Source organism: Malaya genurostris, chromosome 1 (assembly GCF_030247185.1).
Source record: "Malaya genurostris strain Urasoe2022 chromosome 1, Malgen_1.1, whole genome shotgun sequence".
Taxonomy (NCBI): Eukaryota; Metazoa; Arthropoda; class Insecta; order Diptera; family Culicidae; genus Malaya; species Malaya genurostris.
In genome coordinates this window covers 61368757-61375653 of record NC_080570.1, presented here as the reverse complement: position 1 = coordinate 61375653, position 6897 = coordinate 61368757, and positions in this window count along the sequence as shown.

Sequence of the window (6897 nt, the reverse complement as noted above, 5' to 3'; positions counted from 1 at the left end):
CTAATACTTTTTGATAACAAAAATTTAAGGAAACTTTAATTTTAAGTTATTTGTAATTATTTCATACTACTGAAAATTTTATCCTAAATTTTTTTTTTTTCATAAATACGTTTATTTCTTAAGGCAGTTTACATAAGTTTTTCTTCGCCGTAGCATCACTTTTACATAATATTCTTATCCTAATTTAATTCTAACATAGTCACAACGTTTTGAATTTATTAAAACATATTCTCTTATAGCTTAAATATCATCTTAGGTAACTCGTCATTAATTATGAAATCTACTCGGAAATATTATTTGAACCAAACGATTACCTTCTATAAATTATAAAATAAGCTGTTTTTTTGACATTTTGTTGATAATTTCATAAACTGTTTCGAGTTTGTTTGTATCATTACATAATTTTTATTCTAATTTAGCTATTGGTTGAACTCATGGACGCAGCTGGGATCAGAGCTAAGTCTTAAAAGGGGCCTTTATTAAATTGAAACTCCAATTTTCTTTATGAAATGATAAATAAGTTTCATGTATGAAAGGTCACGACAAGCAAGAATGTCTCGAACTGGGATATTGGATAGTCTACCTTGGGTACGCAAAGAATTTATTAGTTGAGATCTGACATCACGATACTCCACGCATGTCCAAACGACATGATCAATATCCCGATAACCTTCTCCGCAAGCACAATGATTAGTCTCGGAGAGCCCAATTCGAAGGAGATGTGCATCTAACGTGTAGTGATTGGACATGAGTCTGGACATCACACGAATGAAATCCCTACTCACATCCAGTCCCCTGAACCATGCCTTTGTCGATATATTCGGAATAATTGAGTGCATCCACCGACCCAGATCATCTCTATCCCAAGAAGCTTGCCAGCTGGCAAGTGTTCTTTGGCGAGACGAGCTATAGAATTCGTTGAAAGCAATCGGTCGCTCATAAATTTCACCCTCAATAGCACCACGTTTGGCTAAAATATCGGCTCTTTCATTGCCAGGAATGGAGCAATGAGCCGGGACCCAGACTATAGTGATTAGATAATTATTGTTCAATATGTCGTTCAGGCACTGTTTTATTTTGCCCAGGAAAAACGGTTCAGTCTTGCCAGTCATGTTTGAGCGAATGGCTTCAATTGCACTCAGACTATCTGTGAAGAGGAAATAATGGTTTGGAGATAATGTGACGATTACACTCAAACTATAATGAACTGCTGCTAGCTCTGCTATATAAACAGATGCAGGTTCTTGAAGCCTAAATGAGGCCGAAACATTATTGTTGAACATACCAAACCCTGTCGCTTCTTCAATTCGCGATCCGTCCGTGTAAAACATTTTCTCAGAGTCAATATGCCTGAACTTACTTGAAAATATTTTTGGGATTTCCGTCGAGCGTAGGTGATCCGGGATTCCACGCACTTCGCGCTGCATGGATGTGTCGAAAAATAAAGTTGAGTCAGGGACATTTAGGAGGCTGACATGGATAGGAATATATCTTGAAGGGTTGATTTCCTGTGACATATGGTTAAAATATACTGTCATGAATTTTGTTTGAGATCGAAGCTCGACTAGTCGTTCGAAATTATTAATTACCATGGGATTCAGCACCTCACATCTTATTAGCAGGCGTGATGAAAGCTCCCAAAATCGATCTTTTAATGGAAGAACTCCCGCCAGAACTTCAAGACTCATTGTATGTGTTGAATGCATGCAGCCTAAGGCAATTCGCAAACAACGGTACTGAATTCGCTCAAGTTTGATAATATGAGAGTTTGCAGCGGAACGAAAACAAACGCATCCATATTCCATCACTGAAAGTATCGTTGTTTGATACAATTTTATTAGATCTTGCGGATGAGCACCCCACCAAGATCCTGTTATTGTTCGAAGAAAATTTACTCTTTGTTGGCATTTCGTTATCAGATACCTAATGTGTCCTCCCCACGTGCATTTGGAATCGAACCACACCCCGAGGTATTTAAAAGTTAAAACCTGTTGGATCATTCTTCCCATCATATGGAGCTGAAGCTGCGCGGGATCATGCTTTCTTGAAAAGACGACTAACTCTGTTTTCTCCGCAGAGAATTCGATACCAAGATGAACAGCCCAAACGGACAAGTTATCTAAGGTATCTTGCAATGGTTTATGCAGATCAATAGCTTTGGGTCCAGTAACTGAAACCACGCCATCATCTGCCAATTGTCTTAGTGTACATGGGGTTACAAGACAGCTGTCAATGTCATTCACGTAAAAATTATAAAGGAGCGGACTGAGGCATGAGCCTTGCGGTAGACCCATGTAGCTAATTCTGAATGTTGTCAAATCGCCGTATGAAAAATGCATGCGTTTCTCTGACAAAAGGTTGTGCAAATAATTATTTATAACCGCTGGGAGTCCATGTTGGTGGAGCTTGTCTGAAAGAACATCAATGGAAACTGAATCAAATGCTCCTTTAATGTCTAAAAATACAGATGCCATTTGTTGCTTTTGAGCGAAGGCAATTTGGATGTCAGACGAAAGTAATGCAAGGCAATCATTCGTCCCTTTATTTCTACGGAAGCCAAACTGAGTATCTGACAACAAACCGTTCGTCTCGACCCAAGTGTCGAGACGTCGTAGAATAATTTTTTCGAACAATTTTCTGATGCAGGACAACATCGCAATGGGTCTATATGAGTTGTGATTGGAAGCTGGTTTCCCCGGCTTTTGAATGGCGATAACTTTCACTTGTCTCCAGTCAGGTGGAACAATATTTTGCTCAAGAAACTTGTTGAACAATTCCAACAAACGTCTTTTTGCGAGGTCGGGCAGATTCTTCACCAAGTTGAATTTAATTCTGTCCAACCCAGGAGCGTTATTATTACAAGACAAGAGGGCTATAGAAAATTCCATCATTGAAAATGGGTTATTAATAAAACCATTATTTGGAGGAGATTCCCTTATAATGCTCTGCGTAGGAACAGAATCTGGGCAAACTTTCCTAGCAAAGTCAAATATCCATCGGTTCGAGTATTCATCACTCTCATTGCCCACGTTACGATTCCTCATTCGTCTGGCCGTGTTCCAAAGAGTGCTCATTGAGGTTTCTCTTGACAAACCTTCGGCAAAATGTCTCCAATAGCTATATTTTTTGGCTCGAAGTATGCTCTTGTACTTGGTTTCTAAAGCCATAAGTTTTTCAAAATTCTGAGGAGTTCCTCCTCCCCGTTTTAGAAACGTCTTGCAAGCATTTTGTTTTGCGAGTTTAGCCTCTGAGCACTCTTTGTCCCACCAGGGGTTGGGAGGCCTTCTGTTAGTCGTTGGCCCAGGAAAGCGTTTAGTTTGGGATTGTTCTGCTGCCTCCAGAATCGAACAAATGAGGAAGTCATATTCTTCAAGTGGAGGGAGCTCTTCCATTGAATTCAAAATACTAGAGATACTACTTTGGTATTTAATCCAGTCGATATTTTTTGTCAAATCATATGGAATACTAGCTGAAGTAGCAATGCAATTGCTATTGCTAATTGAGATGATGATTGGTAAATGATCGCTACCGTGTAAATCAGGCAATATTTTCCAGGTGCAATCTAGTCGAATTGATGTTGAGCAAAGAGATAGATCTAATGCACTTGGGCGTGCAGGAGGTCTTGGGATCCGTGTCATGCTACCCATATTTAATACCGTCATGCTAAAATTGTCACAAATGTTTTGTATTAAAGATGATCTGCTATCATTGTAAACGGAACCCCACATCATTCCGTGCGAATTTAAATCCCCCAGAATCAATCGTGGAGCAGGAAGGGCTTCAACCATTTCATTAAGCTGTCGCTGTCCAACTTGTGCTTTTGGAGGAATATAAACCGAAGCTATGCAAATATCTTTGCCTTTAATGTTTATTTGGCAAGCAACAACTTCTATACTAGAAGTTGAAGGGATGTTTAATCTATAAAAGGAATAGCATTTCTTAATTCCCAAAAGCACTCCACCATACGGAGAGTCTCTATCGAGACGTATAATGTTAAAATCATTAAAATTCAAAGCTATGTTTGAAGTAAGCCATGTTTCGCATAAAGCAAATACATCACATTTTTGACTATGCAATAAAATTTTAAATGAATCAAGTTTTGGCATGATGCTTTGACAATTCCACTGCAGGACAGTGATTGTATCATTTGCGGCGGGTGATAAATTATCCATCAAAAGATACAAAACCTGAGACAATTGGCCATTGAGCTGATAACTGCTTCAAAAAATTTCTAGCTATTGGAAGGAATGCCATTATGAGGGTCTTTAAGGGTTCAGATATATTGAATGCTGAGAAAATCCATTCAACAATTTCCGAAAACTTCAGTAATCCTGTTGGTGGCTGTGAAATGGAGCCCACAGGATTATTACCTTTTTCTGTGCTAGATCCTGGATTGGTTTGTGAATTTGACAAACCAGGAGGCACAGTCTTTGGTTTTGACTTTTTTTGTTTAACACGGGGATCTTTTTTTGAAAATGAAACTTTAGGTGTCTTTTTTGGTAATTTGGAAGAAGACTTCTTTCTCTTAACTGACCCTTGGGTAGTGATAAACGAATTACCTTCACTATTTTCGTCAGAGTCAGAGTCCTCTGTTTCCTCTAGATTTGAAAACCCGTTTTCGGTTTCCAAAGGGGGGACATCAATGACCGTTTTAAGCATTTCTGCATATGTGCGCTTAGACCGTGCTTTTAAAGAAAGCTTAATTTTGTCTTTGTGCACTTTAAATGCAGTGCATACTGAAATATCCTCATGAGGACTTTCCCCACAATAAATACATTTTTCAATTTCCTTGTTGCAATCATTATCTTTATGAGGTCCTTCACACTTAATACATTTTGGTTTATTGCTACAGTAAGTAGCTGTGTGTCCGAATTTTTTGCAGTTCTTACAATTCATTACATTTGGAACAAAAAGCCGAACAGGGAGGCGAATTTTATCGACATAGACATGGGACGGCAACGCAGATCCGGCAAATGTCACTCGAAACGAGTCTGATGGGCGATAAACTTTTTTTCCCTCTTCATAAACTACTGAGTACAGTTGTTTGCACTCCAGTATTTTCACACCCTCAAGCATAGAGTTCTTGAAACGACCAACACCATGCTTGAGTAAATCATCTACCGAAAGACTCGCTTCGGTAACAACACCGTCAATTTCGACATCTTTGGAGGGTATGTAAACTTTATACTCTTTATTGAAATGTTCCGAAGAGACAATATCATTCGCATGTTTCAAATTATTTACCACAACACGAATTTTATCGTTATTTACTTTTATGATCCCTTTGATTGAAGAGTATCGTGATGTCAAACCTTTATTAATTTGTAAAATGTTTAATGGCTTTGATATACGTCTAAAAAAGACTATCCAAGGCCCAGAAGAGCACTCCTGATATTTTTTCGTTCGTGGGGGTATCGGATTCATGCTAGGATTTACGTCCATGGATTCATTCATCACATTAAAATTTTTAATCAAACTTTAAATAAAAAATGAAACCAACACTACACAGTACTCAATCAAAAGGAAAAGAAAAAACTTCTACCTTGAAATTGTTGTCTATCTCCGTTGCACTGCCGTGTAGATTCTCGTTGCTCTAGATGTTCTTGTTGGATGCTGATTGTTGGATGTGATGCTACTGTTACCTGACATCAAGCACCACTCGATTTCCGATTTACTTTTGTCTTCGCCAGCTGTAACCAGCGCAGGTCACCGGTGTATACCTGCGTGTTGTATGGCAGTGGAAAGACCGAGTTGTCTTGTCTCCTTCTTCCTTGTGCTCCGCACCGATATGCTTCTGCACCGAAGTACCTTCGCACCGGTGTGCCTTTGCACTCTCCTGCTTCTATGTGCCTTTGCACTCTCCTTCTTCGATGTGCCTTTGCACTCTCTTGCTCAGCACTTGTGGCTGTGTATTGTGGCCTGGGTAGAGCTTGGGAAACGCCCTTTGTTGTTTCCTTCACCAGCTTGGCCCAGCACTAGGGCTCTCTTATGCAGCTATACGTTTTAACGGCTGCTGCCAACAGGTCTCTACCTGTAGTTCAACCGTTGTCGTATTTAACGCGTGTAAACTAACCAGCGTTGTTAAACTGTACGCTTCTATACACAACCTTCTCGGTTGAACGGCTATTACTGAATGTGTTTTTTATCCTAAATTGCTGATCATACTTTTGATAGCATGGAGCAAAAATTTTGAATTTCTTAACACCGCTAAAAACCACATTTTTTGAAAAAGGTTTGTTTCTATGCGAATTAAGAAATCAAATACGCCAGATTTTTATATTCTCGTTAAAATATTAGAGGTACAGCTTTGCTTCCGCCGTTTTTTTTTTCAAAATTTAAAGCTTTATTGCGAAAAAGTGCTTACAGATGTATTATTCAAAGTATTGTCTGTCGCTAGCGACAACTTTATCCCATCTTTCCGGAAATTTTCGGATCCCGGCTCGAAAAAAGGAGTCCTTTTTTGACGCTATCCATTAAGCAATCCATCGAAGGATTGAAAATGTTGATCTGCCAGGCCGTGTGCCATCGAACGGAATAGGTGGAAGTCAGAAGGGGCGACATCTGAGGAATACGGCGGGTGGGGCAAGACTTCCCATTTCAGCGCTTCCAGGTACTTTTTGACCACTTTTGCGACGTGAGGCCGAGCATTGTCGTGTTGGAAGATGACTTTGCCATGTCGCTCTTGATACTGTGGCCGCTTTTCTTTTAGTGCGCGACTAAGGCGCATCAGTTGCGTTCGGTAGCGATCTCATGTGATAGTTTCACCCGGTTTTAAGAGCTCGTAGTAAATTGTTATGCATCTTTGAAGGTTTTTTCTCTTCCACCATCATTTTTGTCTTCGACATCGAAATCACCATTTTTAAAACGTTGAAACCACTCCCGACACGTTCTTTTACT